This window comes from Lissotriton helveticus, chromosome 7 (genome assembly GCF_964261635.1).
Source record: "Lissotriton helveticus chromosome 7, aLisHel1.1, whole genome shotgun sequence".
Lineage (NCBI taxonomy): Eukaryota > Metazoa > Chordata > Amphibia > Caudata > Salamandridae > Lissotriton > Lissotriton helveticus.
The window spans coordinates 181471113-181485691 of NC_136068.1; the positions used below are offsets into that span (position 1 = coordinate 181471113).

Consider the following 14579-nt stretch of genomic DNA (forward strand, 5'->3'; position numbering starts at 1 on the left):
CGTGCTGTGCCCCTCTCTAGAACCGTACTGAGTTGGGTTTAGCACCTGTGATTCTTGTAAAAACATATTGAGTTGTGTGTTCATGTTTAGCTCTATAATTTTCGCCGGGAGTGGTAATCTAGATATGGGCATGAAGTTGTTAGGGTCTTTGGCATCCAAACTGGTTTTTTTAAACAGGGGCAAATGGATGCCTGTTTCCACTCTCTGAGAAAGTAGCCCTCTGAGTCCATAGAGTTTATGATAGTGGTCAGGGTGCATGAGACTAGCTCCACTGCCAATTTGACTATTGATACTGGGCAGGGATCATACGGAGAGCCAGATTTCACTTTCATGAGATCAAGAGTATCTGAAACTGATAAAGGGGCAAGACTATCCAGTACAGAGATTCTGTTTTCTTCTATCTTGGAACTAATCATCAGAACGATAGTATTCATGATATTTAAGTCTGAGAAAGATAAAAAAAAATAGCATTAACTTTATCAAAGAAGAACTTTGCTTCTTTATTGCACAGTTCTTGGCTAGCTGGGATAGTGGGTACGATTGGATTGGTCAGGGTAGTAGCAGATTTAAATAGCTCTTTTGGTGAATTTTTTGGGGAGTTGATTTTCTTGGTGAAGTAGTCTAATTGGTTTTCTGAATCAACTGTTTATACTGGGCAATACTCAACTTTTATTCCTTTTTTTCCTTATCCTTGTATTCCTTCATCCAGTTTCTTTCCATGTGCTTGCAGCGTAATTGTTTATTTCTAAGCTCCTGCGAGTACCATGGAGATGAAGGTCGCTGTCTATTAAAGCAAAGGAATTTTTTGGGCGTAAGCTTATTTACTGCTGCCTCAAACCAGTTTGAGTAGGACCTGGTTGCTTCGTCCAGCTCTCTGGGTGGCACGGCACAGGTCGAGGATAGTACTAGTGGGTGGATGGGAGTGGGCAGATTAGAGTGGGCTGGATTATAGTGGGGCAATTTAGAGTGGGGCAGACTGGCATAGGGCAGACTGGATTGGGGCAGATCAGAGTGGGGTAGATTGCTTTGGATTGGAGTAGGAAAGATTGTTTTGGATTGGCGAAGATTGAGGTGGGATGGATTGGAGTGGGGCTGATTGCTTTGGATTGGAGAGGGGCATATTGGAGAGGGAGGATTAGAGTGGGCAGATCAGAGTGGGGTAGACATGAGTGGAGGAAATTGTTTTGGATTGGAGTGGGGCAGATTGTTTTGGATTAGAGTAGGTTAGATTGGAGAAGGGTAGATTGGAGTGGGGCGGATTGTTTTTAATTGAGTTGGGCAGATGTTTTGTATTGAGTGGGAAGCATGTATTGAATTGGAGTAAGGCAGGTTGTTTTGGATTAGAGCGGGGTAGATTGGAGTGGGGCAAATTGTTTTGGATTGGAGTGGGTCAGCCTGTTTTGGATTGGAATGGGGAAGATTAGGGTGGGGCAGATTGGGGTGGGGTAGATTGTTTTAGATTAGAATGGGGCAGATTGCATTGGATTGGAATAGGGCATATTGTTTTGGATTAGAGTGGGGCAGATTGTTTTGGGTTTCAGTGGGGAAGGTTGTTTTGGATTTGAGTGAGGTGAATTGGAATGGGGCAGATTGGAGCGGGGTGGGTTGGGAGGATTGGCGTGTAGTGATTTGGATTGGGGTGAGTGTTTTGGATTTGATTGGTGTGGTGTGAATTGGATTGAGTGGGGTGGATTGGTGTGAGGTGAGGTGGGGTGGGGTGGATTGGAGTAGGGCGTATTAGAGTGGGGTGGATTGGGGTGTACTGCACTATTATGTTTTAAAGCATAATTTCAGGATTACACACAAGAAAGAAACAATGCCGCTCTGCAATAAAATAATCATCTTTTGAGAACAGCACCCACGAGCAAAAAAAAAAAAAAAACGTGAGAGCAAAGCTAGAAATGGAGACTTGGCAAAATGAAAGAAAGTTAACTATAGGAAATAAAACTTTGCAATTTTGTTTGTCCTGCTGGGCACCTTTTTGCCTGTCAAACGCCTTCCGTTTGCAGGGCAGTGGGAGTTAAAAAGAACAAAATAGTACTTCAATCATGTTGGGCACTCCACTGATTAAGTTGAATCAATCAGTGCCTGGTCCCTGCTCCACGGGGAGAAATGGAAATTATGTTAGGCCTGGCAAATTCCGAGGTTGTAAAGAAGAGTGCCACACAAGCCAACAAATTGGGAAGCAACGGACGGCCTCCAAGCCCTTTTTGGATACAAAAGTGCCTTGCAAGCGAGACACTTGCGCTAGCACATGCTCCTTCAGGCTCGATCCTAAAAAGACGGTAGAAAAGAACTACAACAATGACATAGCACAACCACAACATATTTGTACAAAAAAAAGCAACAAATTGTGCTCAATTTTTTTAATATCTTGGGTAATAAACGTGTTTTACCAACAGTTCCGACGTGGAACCGATTTATTATTTCAATACTTTCTAGTCTGACCAAATACCCAGGAGCAATATTTATCCGTAGCAGCAAATCATGCATGTGCCTATAAGAAAAAGGTGTCTCCGGTGCAAACATCTTGCCAGTATTTGTGCTGAATACAGACGCTGCAGTGCCTTTCATATAGTGGACCTCACTGGAAAATGAACCCATTGAAAATCTTATGCCAGGGGAAATGCTGCCAATTTTAAATACTGTGCTGGTGCATGAGGTCATCCCTGTTCCTGCTGCTATTAAATAGCCATCAAATGTACTCTGCTAACGGCTGCTGCACTGTACTACTGGCTCTTGCTCAAACATTCCAGGGTGTGGCCAAATGTTTAGATGCTTTTAAAGTGATGATCAGTTTTCCAGCCTGCCTGGTGTGTGGCTCAAAGATGATGCAGTGCTGTTCACATCTGATTGGCTGCTCTTTGGAGCAAGGGAGCACTGTTTGCCAGGAGAACCTTTCATTGTGCCAAGGGCAAATCAGAATCCCAGACTGGCTGCTCCCAGTAGCTGGGCTGTGGCGGGTTACCTCTTCCGCTCAGATTCCTTAACATACACGCTCATACCTCCATCATGTCCATCTTGTGTACGTCCATCCCATGGAACAGAGCCTCCTCACTTATGTACTTCCACTGCCCACATTTAGGGAACTATGGGGCATATTATCAAGGGCTTTATCTCCGCTTTTTTGGCTTTAAAAGCCAAGAAAGCGGAGATAAAATTATCTCCCTATTACCAAGCTGTCGCTAACACCAGTTAGCGACAGCTAATAGGAGATAGTGACCATCTTGGGCCCCGCTTTGCATGTCAGTGATATTTATCACTAATGACATGCAAAGTGGGCGTGCCAAGATGTTAGCGACTGGAAACAGTCGCTAACATCGCTATCTCCTATTACCAACTTTTGGAGATATTCACGCTAAGCGCGAATATCTCCAAAAGCTAACACCTGCCCAGGAGCAGTTCTTAGCCATGTTATCCAATGGGAGGTGGATAACATGGCTAAGAGCATTTGCTCGATAATGCATGAATATCGCTGACTTTTCAGCGATATTCATGCATTGCGGCCGTTTTTTATCGCATTTGCGATAAACCTTGCTAATAGCAAGGTTTATCTGCGATAAAAATCGCCGATTTGCGGCGATAATTTTTGTCTCTAAACAAGTTAGAGACAAAAATTATCTCTATTGGTTGGTAATATGCCCCTATATTTTACATTTTTCTTAAGCACTCCACAAGAGTGCCTGTGATTTCCAGCTGTCTCCCTCCTCTGTTTCTCTCCCCCACCCATGCTAATGTGCTTCTTTCCTTCCCCCACGTTGCTCTCTCTCGCCTGTGTTCTTCTTCCACAGCTCCATGTTTCTCTGTCTCTTTCTCTCTCTACCATGTGCTTAGCCCCCTCACATTTGTGTTGTTTCCCCCTTCGTGTTGCCTCCTCCCCTGCCCTCTGTTTTACTTCTCCCACCTGCACCTTCCATGCTTTTGCACACACTTTTGCCTTTTCTAATTTTTTTATTTTCAGCACTAACTTTACCAACCACAGGTGCATGAAAGGTAGAGTTTGCCTTGCTGGGATGCAAGAGTGAAATAGGATCCCCACATTTGTCAACTGCAAATATTCAGCTCAGTGGGCCATCCTCCCAGTAGACACATTATCATTTCCATGCGGCTCTGCAACTCTTCCCCTAGCATCTAAAGCACAATATCCATGCCATATAGGCATTGCTCTAGTAACAAGATAAATTTAAAAAACTACTAATACCCCAATGCTTAGGAGCATCAGAATAGAAAACGTCCTTCCTCCCTTTAGGGAATATTATCAAGACGCAGCGATAATTATTGCTGAAAGCGCCTAGCGCGGTTTTTTTATATCGCTGGATTATATCGCCAAGATAGCGCTGTATTAACAGCGCTTAGCACATTGGCAATATAAAATCCAGCAATAGCAGGGAAATGGGCCAACATCACTGAAAAACCAGCGAAAATCAATGCAAAATGGAGAAAAGCTTGCTGATACGACCATGTGGCCTTAACCCTATAATCTACCTCCCATGTTAAGTATGCCTTAGTCAGGAATTTAACAGATGTTAGATTCCTGTGTTAATGGCGAGTTAGCGCGATTATTGTTATCGATACGATGGTCTGGGCCTCGTAAATATCGCGAAGCTGCGTTAGTGATTTTTTTCCCGTGAAGTTTCGTGAGGCACACCTACTTTGCATCTCATTAACGATGCGCGGCGTGAGTAATACGGGTGCTAAAACATGTAAACACGCACTAGCGTGTCCTTGATAATAATGCGATAAACTTATCGCCGCTTTTTGGCCGAAAAATGATGCTAAAGCGGCGATAATTTTATCGCCCCCTCTTGATAATATGCCCCTTTGAGTCCAATCATCCAAATATGGACTAAACTTCTGTGGTATGTTTATATAATTGTTCATGCACTGAAAATGTTGTAAGGCAGATTTTCTCAAATATCTAATGATTTAAGATTCACAATATTTTATTTTTCTGAAAATACTTTTGCTTATATATTCTTTATAGGGGACAGCGTTAATCTTCTGAAAAAAATTATTTTTTCAAAATATTTGCTCATATGAAATAATTCAGAATTGTACATATGTAAATAAACCAAAAGTATACAAAAGAAACAAATAGACAAAAAAATCTATTGTAAAAGGCATGAATGTCCCCTTATTCAATAAGTGTGCACCCCTAGGAGGAGAGATTTCCCTTCCCTTGAGTATGATTTTTGAGTGAAACCTAGGAGTCTTGGATAACACTGTTAGTAGCCCCTGCATGACAATACAGAAAACTCAAACAAAGGGACAGCCAAGGAGAAGTGTATTGTTCAGATCTGTGTGTAATCTCTGGTCACGTCTTTGGATCATCATGAAGTAGCCTTGGGGGTTGATGTGCCTGCTGTAGAGCTTTTAATGTAAACTGCAGTGGACACTGAGCAACCAGATGCCTGAGGTTAGCCATGGGGTGTTTGACTCCACCCTCCACCACCAATAAAATGGAACAAAGCCAGCGAAATTTGAAAGTGAAGAGGTTACAGTATTCGTTCACCTTTGGTCAACGTGTAAAGGAACTCAGATTATTGTTTCTCCCAATGGGCTGCTGAGCCGGGAGATCATGGGACCCCATTCAGTTGGGCTCCCTTTGACTTTGACACCTTTTCCCAGTCACACCTCAACCAAGGTTTTTAACTACCAATACTGCAGCCCCTGCAGTGGCACCTCAGGCCCAAGGCCCACTGAACCCTTATTATTGCTATTTTTTTATATCACATTTTTAAATGATGGCTTTATTTTGCTCCCAGCCACTGAGCAGGTGGGGTCCACTTTCCTCTCTTTTACTGGAGCCCAATGCATCTAAGCTATGCTCTTGGACACGCCTATGGCAAAGAAATACATCATAGTAGTCAGGCAACTGGAGCTGGGTGGCAGGTTTAGAGTGGCCTTAACCCCACCACCTCATTCTATGAGACAGCCCCGGCTGGCACACGCATGACATAATATGTACAAGCCCCAATGCATGTGAGCCAAGGTCAGCACCCTGCACCAAACACAGGGGATGATGCAGTACCAGCATAAAAATGTCCGCCAGAGCCCAAATCTATGTAATTCACACTATATCCCAGGACTGCCATCACTACATGAATGTATCAGGCACTTCTCATTGCCCTTACTACCTTCCTCCCATGTGAAGCTTCTATTTAAGCAGTGACATCCATCCCTTTCTGCTGCCTAAGATGATCTGCCCTGCTTTGACTGGGATATGTATGAGTGCGAAACTTGCTGTGTCACTCTGGCTCAAGCTGCACAGTCCAGGACGCCAATAAGGCTGAAATGCCACATGGTGGAGTTCTTGGGGGACCCTGCAGAGGTAACATGACTCATCGGTTTGGGATGGACTGTGCACGTGGGACTGGGCATATCCTTCAAGGGCACGCGGGAGCTGAAAACCCAACAGAATGTAGTTGTACTTAGTAGTGGTGGAGATGTGGCTTGTGGCGAGAGCTGCTGACCTTGAAACTTGTAAACCGTACTCAAATTCCAGCCTCGGCTCAACGTCTTGTGATCCTGAGCAAATTATTTAATCTCCCTGTGCCTAAAGACAATGTGTAACGTATCCTGGTGAAGATGTACAGCGCTGTAAAGCCCTCAGACCAAGGTTGAGCACTATAAAACTGCAAAAATATATAAATAATTGTTTCCAGAGGAAATGCCAGTGTTTCAATTTCAGTCACCCTGGTAAAGATTGGCACGGATGCAGAGTTCTCTTTTAACATGACCCAGGATATCCCAAACCACGAGGCATAGCTCAAAGGTGAAGCCGGTTTCCCAATAGATAGATCCTCTCCTCTTTTTATTTACATGTATTTCTCTTTGCCCTTTTGTTTTTAATCCTTCAATCTTCACTTCTATTCTGCCTTTTCTTGTTCACCGTGTCTCTATTGCCTTTTCTTCCCCTTTCTCCTTTTCGTTAACGTTCTTCAATCCGCTCACACTTATTATATTTTCTCTCTGCATTTTAATGTCACTCTTTTCTCGATACATTTATTAAACACGTACTTTCTACTTATTTCATTCCTCTTTTCTTGTTCTTCATTGCCCTCTCAACCACTGTCCTTTCTATTCTCGACGCCCTCTCTAGTTATTTCCTCTTCTTCTTTTCCAGCGCCTGCTTACACTATCTTTCTCACATATGCTTTTTCTTCTCCTTCTCCATGCTCCCCTCTTACATTTGTTTTGGTTCATTCTCTCCCTCTTTCCATTCTCCTAACATTTGCTCTGTTTGTTCTCTATTTTATCTTTTACCCATTTCCATTGTTGCTCTCTTTCGGTCTGTTCTTTTATTGTTTTCCTCATATTTTCCTTTTATTGGATTTCTTTTACGTGCTCGGTCTTTATACTTTTTTCTTCTCCTTTGGCTTCCACTTTATTTTCTTTTTACCTGAATTCTGATTACTTTTCTGCCCCGCTATCTCCCACCCTTTCCCTTACGTTCTCCATCATTTTTCAATGTACTCCCAAATGCAGCCTCCGCTCCCATTTTCTCTTTCTTGTTATGACTCGCAACCACCCCGTTTTCCATGCCCGACCCAGGAGTGTAGAGGATGGGGTATTCGTCCCTACAACTTCCCCTGCGGCGGTCCTACCCACCTGCTGCGCCCTGGCGGTGCCTCCTGCGGCTGCCGGCGCGGTGCCGCCCTCTGCTGCCCGGCAGTGTGCAGGCCCGGCCTCGGTCTGCCTCTCGCGGGCGGCGGTGGATGCAAGGGTCTGGGATGCTGCCCGCTTTCCCCGGCGGTGATAGGTCAGCGCTTTCCCACACTGAGCGGAGCCGCCTCGCTTGAGGATGGAGAGCCCGGGAGGAGGAGGCTGCCTCGCGCTGATTGGGCGCGCGGCTGATTAGTGCAATAAGAGCTCTCTTGGCAGGAAGCAGATGTTGAGCTGATTAAAGCTTCCAGGAGCTGAGCATCCATTAACCCCCCCCCCCCCCACCACCCCCATGCTGCCCGTCCCATCCCACCCCAGGGAGCACCTCATCCTCGCGGCACCAGGCGGTCCGGGGAGGGTGGTGATGGGAGGGGTTCTGAGGAGTGACCCTAAGGATGCTTTTCTCCGCCTCCACGTCAAAAGGAAACATCACATTGCATTAGAGACGGACATTTTCAAGAATCTTGCATTCGCCATCATCTACTGAGCTACTCCCATTTGCTATGCACGATGTTGGAATGTAAGCACATAGTGTTGGCTCCGAGCCCCGGATGTGAGCACAGAGGGTCGGGTGCGGGTACAGGTCCGTGTGTGTCAGCGTTGAATGCTGGGTGCGAGGCTCGCTGTGTGATCGAAGACACTGGGATTATGCGGCAAGGTAGGACCGAATTATGCGGCAGATTGGATAACCTGGGTGGTATGAAAAAGCAGATTATGCAGTGTAACGCCGCACATTCTGAGGCAGTAGGGCCATTATATTGCCTTGTCAACATGCGTTAGTTCTGTCTGTGGCACTGCACCCCCAAATTAGTGCCAGTTCCACACTTTGAAATTGGAATTTAAACTAACACATGACCATTTAATCTTTACTAAGGGTCTGCTTGTGCGCAGAGCGAGGTGTGGCTTTTGGTTTAGCAACGTTTGCTCTGTGCTAGAAACAGCGTTTTTGCTAGTGAAATCTGCAAATTATGCTACAGATGGTTGATTATGTGGCTAGTGTGGTACATTCGTGTTTATGTGGAAAATGCTGCAGTTCCAGAATCGTTTAATTCCATTGGGTTTGACTCCAGAGGAACAGGAACGAGGACAGAATTCGAGATCTGATCACAGAACACCAGGTGTGAGAAAAGTGGTCTTTGAGTACAGCACTATTATGAGTGTGAGTACAGTCAGAGCACCTGACCTCGGGTGTGGATTGGGAGTGAAACCATGCGTACATAAAACCACAGGGAAATTTGAGTATAAAAAGAGCAATACGTGTGACCAAAGTGTTTAATTGAAACTCTGTACCAAGAGAGTGCAGGGTATGAACACCAAACACTTTGGTTGACCCCAGTGTCCTGGGCTTGTGCTCACAGTCTTGAGTGTGGGAACAAATATTTGAGGTTAGGAAAGAGTGCTCAGGATAAAAACTCTAGCTCTCCAGGAATAACATCCCATCGTTTAGATGATTGTCTTTTTTTAGGTCTGGCTTGAAAACACACCTGTGTGGGTGAACCTTGATTGATTGATATGAAATTTATGTAGCGCATGCTATCACCCCACCGGTATCCTGGCGCTTCAGACTATAAAAAGACCGAGGTGGAAACAGGTCCTAGCAGCAAGAACCGAAGGGGACTGAGCTAAACCTTGGACTGAGCTGAACCTGTTGTTGCCAGAAAGAAAACATACATTGGCCCCATCCAGTGCAATATTTCTCCCTCATCTCTTGCTTTATGTATCATTGCGCCTTCTAAGAAGGGCTACTGTTGACTGCTGGAGGCACCTTCTTAAATCTGGAAAGCACACTCAATTATAACACTGCCATCTACGCCATTCTACTCCACTCTATGACCCCCCCACTCCGCTGTTCGTCCGTCCACACAACTGTACGCCCCTCCACTCCAATCTACCCAATCCACTCTATGTCACGACATGACACAACACTGTACGCCACTGCACTCTACCATACTCCACTCTATGCCACTCCACTCCTTGACACTACTCCACTCTCCTCCTCGCTACACACCTTTACTCTATTCCTCTCCATTTAAGACACTCTAATCTCTTCATGACACTCCATAATGCTCTATTCCACTCTATGCCACTCCACTCTACCACAATCTGCTCAACTCTGCGCCACTCTACTCCACTGTGCGCAACTCCCTCGACTCCACTTCAAGCAACTTTACTCCACTCTACTTCACGAAACTCAATGCCATTCCACTCTACAGCACGCTACTCCACTATGGCACTCCACTCTCCAGCACTCTACTGCACTCCACTCTCCAGCACTCTATGGCACTCTACTCTTTCTATGACATTCCACTCAACAACACTCCACTCTTCTCTACGTCACTCTACGCCACTCTATGACCCCCCCAATTCGCTGTTCGTCCGTCCACTCAACTGTTCGCCCCTCCACTCCAATCTACCCAATCCACTCTATGTCACGACAAGACACAACACTGTACACCACGGCACTCTATGGTACTCCACTCTATGCCACTCCACTCCTTGACACTCTACTCCACTCCCCTTCTCTCTACACACCTTTACTCTACTCCTCTCCATTTAAGACACTCTAATCTCTTCATGACACTCCATAATGCTCTATTCCACTCTATGCCACTCCACTCTACCACAATCTGCTCAACTCTGCGCCACTCTACTCCACTGTACGCAACTCCTTCGACTCCACTTCAAGCAACTTTACTCCACTCTACTCCACGAAACTCTATGCCATTCCACTCTACAGCACGCTACTACACTATGGCACTTCACTCTCAGGGACTCTACGGCACTCTACTCTTTCTATGACACTCCACTCAACAACACTCCACTCTTCTCTACGTCACTCTACGCCACTCTATGATACACCACGACAATCTACTGCACTCTATGCCACTCCACTTTAATCCACCCAATGCCACTCCACTGTACCACAATCTACTCCACTCCACTCCATGGCACTTTACTGTACACAAGTCACTCTTCTCTACTCCAAGCCACTTTACTCCACTCTACCCCACGACACTCTATGCCACCCCACAGCATTCAATGGCACGCCACAGCACTCTACTCCATTCTACACATAACCACTCTACTCAGCTTGACGACACCACACTCCCACCACGACACTGTACTACACGATACTCCACTCTACTCTACAACACTCTACTCCACTCTCCTCCTCTCTACACCCCTTTACTCCACTCCTCTCCATTTAAGACACTCTGATCTCTCCATGAAACTCCATAACGCTCTATTCCACTCTATGCCACTCAACTCTATGACACTCTGTGCCACTCCAGTCTATGACACTCTGTGCCACTCCACTCTACCAGAATCAGCTCAACTCTGTGCCCCTGTACGCCACTAACGTTTAGCCATGCCGAACAGCAACCATACTGGTGTACGACATGGCTAAATCACAAAGCCAATTACCTCGCATAAGTGAGACCTATTGGCTTTGCCAATGCATGTCTCTCTTGATCTGCCAAAATCACCTCTGGGTCTTGCAAAGCTAAGCTCTATCATCCGTGCTCCTCAATATCCACTTGATTACTGTCTCACCAGAATACTAGACTTCTATAACCTAGGATAACATATGTACGCTGACGATACCCAGCCACATATAACAATTGACTGCTCTAGAAACAATTTGAAAGTCTCACAAATTAGCTGAGCTCGAACTATGAATGCCTAGAAACTTGCTCCGTATGTAGGGTGAGAAAAACACAATCCTGCTATTGAGAAGCCTATCTCTCTGTCTAATCTTTCCTTACCCTATATTACTTTGGTACCCTCCCCTGCCAGTGGAAAAAGCTCGCAACCTGAGTTTATTATTCAATTCCATCCTCACTTTAATTCCTCACATAAAATATCTGTCTCAACTCTGTGCTGTCCTCCTTCTACTCCACCTCACACAAAACATTGTCATACAACTCAGTGGTGATGTCATGAATCAACTATTATAAAATCCTCTTCACCAGCCTCACCAAAGAGGGATGTCTAAGCTCAACTCTCCCAGAAACACTACCCGCTTCTCCTCTTCAGCCTGAAACATGGCGATCCCCTCTCACCCACAATCTGGTCTCCCCACTGGCTTCCAGTGAAGGAACAAACACGAGCGCCATAGCACTCAGTTGGGTGTCTCTCAGAAGCCACCTTCAGGGAGCCATCTACCCGGGACAAACAATTTATTGATCACTATGGTCGAGTGCTGGCTCTAAGGAGATAGACTAGGCTGTCTCCAGGTGGCAGTTCAGCTCAGCAGCAGAAGCAACATGTAGTGAGTGGTAGTGTGATGAAGGTAGTGACAATTCATCGTTCCTGGTGGTTTCATAGAACAGTCCCGGCATTATAGGTACGAGGTATTCAGCCTTCATCTGCCCTGTTGTGTGGACCGCGAGGTGTCAAGAGACCAAGTCTTGCTTCAAGGAAAAGTATCACTTCCCTGAGGATAGGTGAAATCTTTGAACCCCCCCCGGTCCGCTGATCAGCGCCGAGAACGCTAACATTGAAACTGCTTCACCATTATTTTTAAACTTTGCTCCAAACGCTCATTGAAAGGGTCCATCAAGATGGCGGCAATTATATGGGCGAGGAAACACGAGGGTGAGAGGCGCATCCCCCCCTCCTGGGATAAACACAAACCATATCCCTCCATGGCCATACACCAACCATTGAAACCAAAAGAGGACTAATACAACGAGCTAAAAAGAAGACTTCAACTTGCAATTCTCGATCAATGGAAATAGAAACAGGACCACACTGGTGAACAGGAGGCATGGGACAAATAAGGCGGCTATATTGGAGAAGCACCAATACAAGTATATCTTCTGCTCCCTTCGCCTGCCGATCACAATATCCATCGAAAACAGGTCAGAATATTCATGCTACGCCACTAACCTCACACCAATATCCCATTTCATCTATTAGTGCATCTCAATACTCATCGCAATAGATACAAAATAGGCCCATCACAATAGTCGTTCATCTGCTAACTTCTCACCAATAGACCTTACCATCCATTAATGTATCTCAATAGTAATTGCAATAGATACATAATAGATACATCGCAATAGTCGCCGGTCTCCTATGTCTCTTTGCCGACACCTCTCCACACAATATAACACGGACTGCTTACAGAAACTCACCCACGCAGCACCTTACTAAACACCTACGATGGAGCTCACAGGCACACACACCTATACCATCACCTACCCCCCCAACCTTTCTAAAAGCGCAGCTAAACGCTTCAAACACAATCTTATAAAACAACATCCTGAAACGCCCATAGCAGATCCCTATTTCTCAACTCACAACGGACACACAACGAATGATATCATCTTCCAGACGAAGCGCAGGGCGCAATGGAGAAATGCCTTTCTCACCCTATTTACACTGTCCGCCACCAGGAACATTCCACATGGTCTAGTTATCTATATCGCCCCCTCCCAACTTTTCCAAGCGACGGCAACCATTACCATTTACAATAATGGAACCATACTCATGCAATCTACAGATCGCAATCTAAGCCTACTAGACAACATCTTCCCAATCATCAAGGAGCAGGTGTCTAAACCCCATAAGGCTACTCAAGCCACCCCTTCAGCTAATGTTCAACATACCTCACGACCTATCCTTACTGACAACAACGCCATTGCTTTCCGTCCTCTACCCGCCAACACATGCCAAATCACCACGTCGACATTCAACATAGCGGAAGCTACCTACGTACCCCCAGCGAACACCATTCACCCACCGTCACCCATAACTCTACCCATACCTTCAGACCAATCATCTTCCCCTACATACCACCTCACACATACACTCACACCTACAACATCTCTACCTTACCCGCAAACAACCTCACCTTCCCTACACATTTTAGCCTCATACCAAACACCAAGCCAGTCCCCAGCGCCTACTCCCTCAACACAGACACACTCACCACCCATAGCCACCCCCACAGCCCACCCATCACATACACTCTTTTCAGCAGCATCCCTCCCATCCACACTCACTCACACAGACCACCCAACACACGCACTCACACCTACAACACCTCCTCCTCACCCACAAACACCCTTACCTTCCCCGCACACTTTAGCACCATGCCACACATCAAGCCAGTCCCCAGCACCTTCATCAATACCCTCAACACACACGTACTCACCACTCATAGCCTCCTCCACAGCCCACCCATCACACACACTCTTACCAGCAGCATCCCTCCCACCCACACTCAAACACACAACTAGTCACACACCAGACCAGACCCCATTTATAGCCACCAATACAACCACCCTCACAACCCACCTAACATACACACTCCCATCCTCAGCACTCCTCTCACCCACACTCATACATTCCACAATCTTTACACCAGGCCAGTCCCCATTGCAGACATCCAAATCCGTATCCAAACCCTCACTCATAACACATCCGCACACCATTTGCCCACCTGCACATAACCCCAGACTCGATGAGATCATATTTTCACTGAACCAAGTCAAAAAAGAACTCCAAGCTCTCAATAATCGTTTAGCGAAACAACCGTGGGATGACAGAACAACTAGACATCCCAAAATCTGCCAACACAGAAGACAAATTACCACCAACACGAATCCCTACTGCCCCAGCTGGTCCTCAGTCCCCTTCTCCAACAACCCATCTCGACCAATCAGAAGTACCAACCTGCTCTCAGAAAGTGATTTACTCTCCCTGGTGAGCTCATACGATCCCACTCCCATGAAGCCTAACACACCTCCAGTATCACCAACTCCCGCCCCATTGAAGCCTACCACACCCGCTGCTTCACTAATTCCTACTATTCCCCTAAATCCCCATAGGACCACTAAACCAAATACCAGAGGCATCACAAACAACAACCTTAGAAGAGTCCTTATCACGCAGGAACCCTCGTC

At 45.9% G+C, this 14579-nt stretch overlaps 1 protein-coding gene across 1 annotated transcript in view; it reads right to left on the minus strand.

Annotated features, from left to right (window-relative positions):
• The window catches only part of LOC144766690 (regulator of G-protein signaling 9-binding protein-like), a 48701-nt gene extending 40991 nt beyond the window's left edge, over positions 1–7710 (minus strand). Inside the window, exon 1 of the mRNA XM_078650459.1 lies at positions 7612–7710. The gene's annotated coding sequence lies outside the window, so the exon portion shown is untranslated. The remainder of the gene's footprint in view (positions 1–7611) is intronic.
• Positions 7711–14579: the final 6869 nt, after the last annotated feature.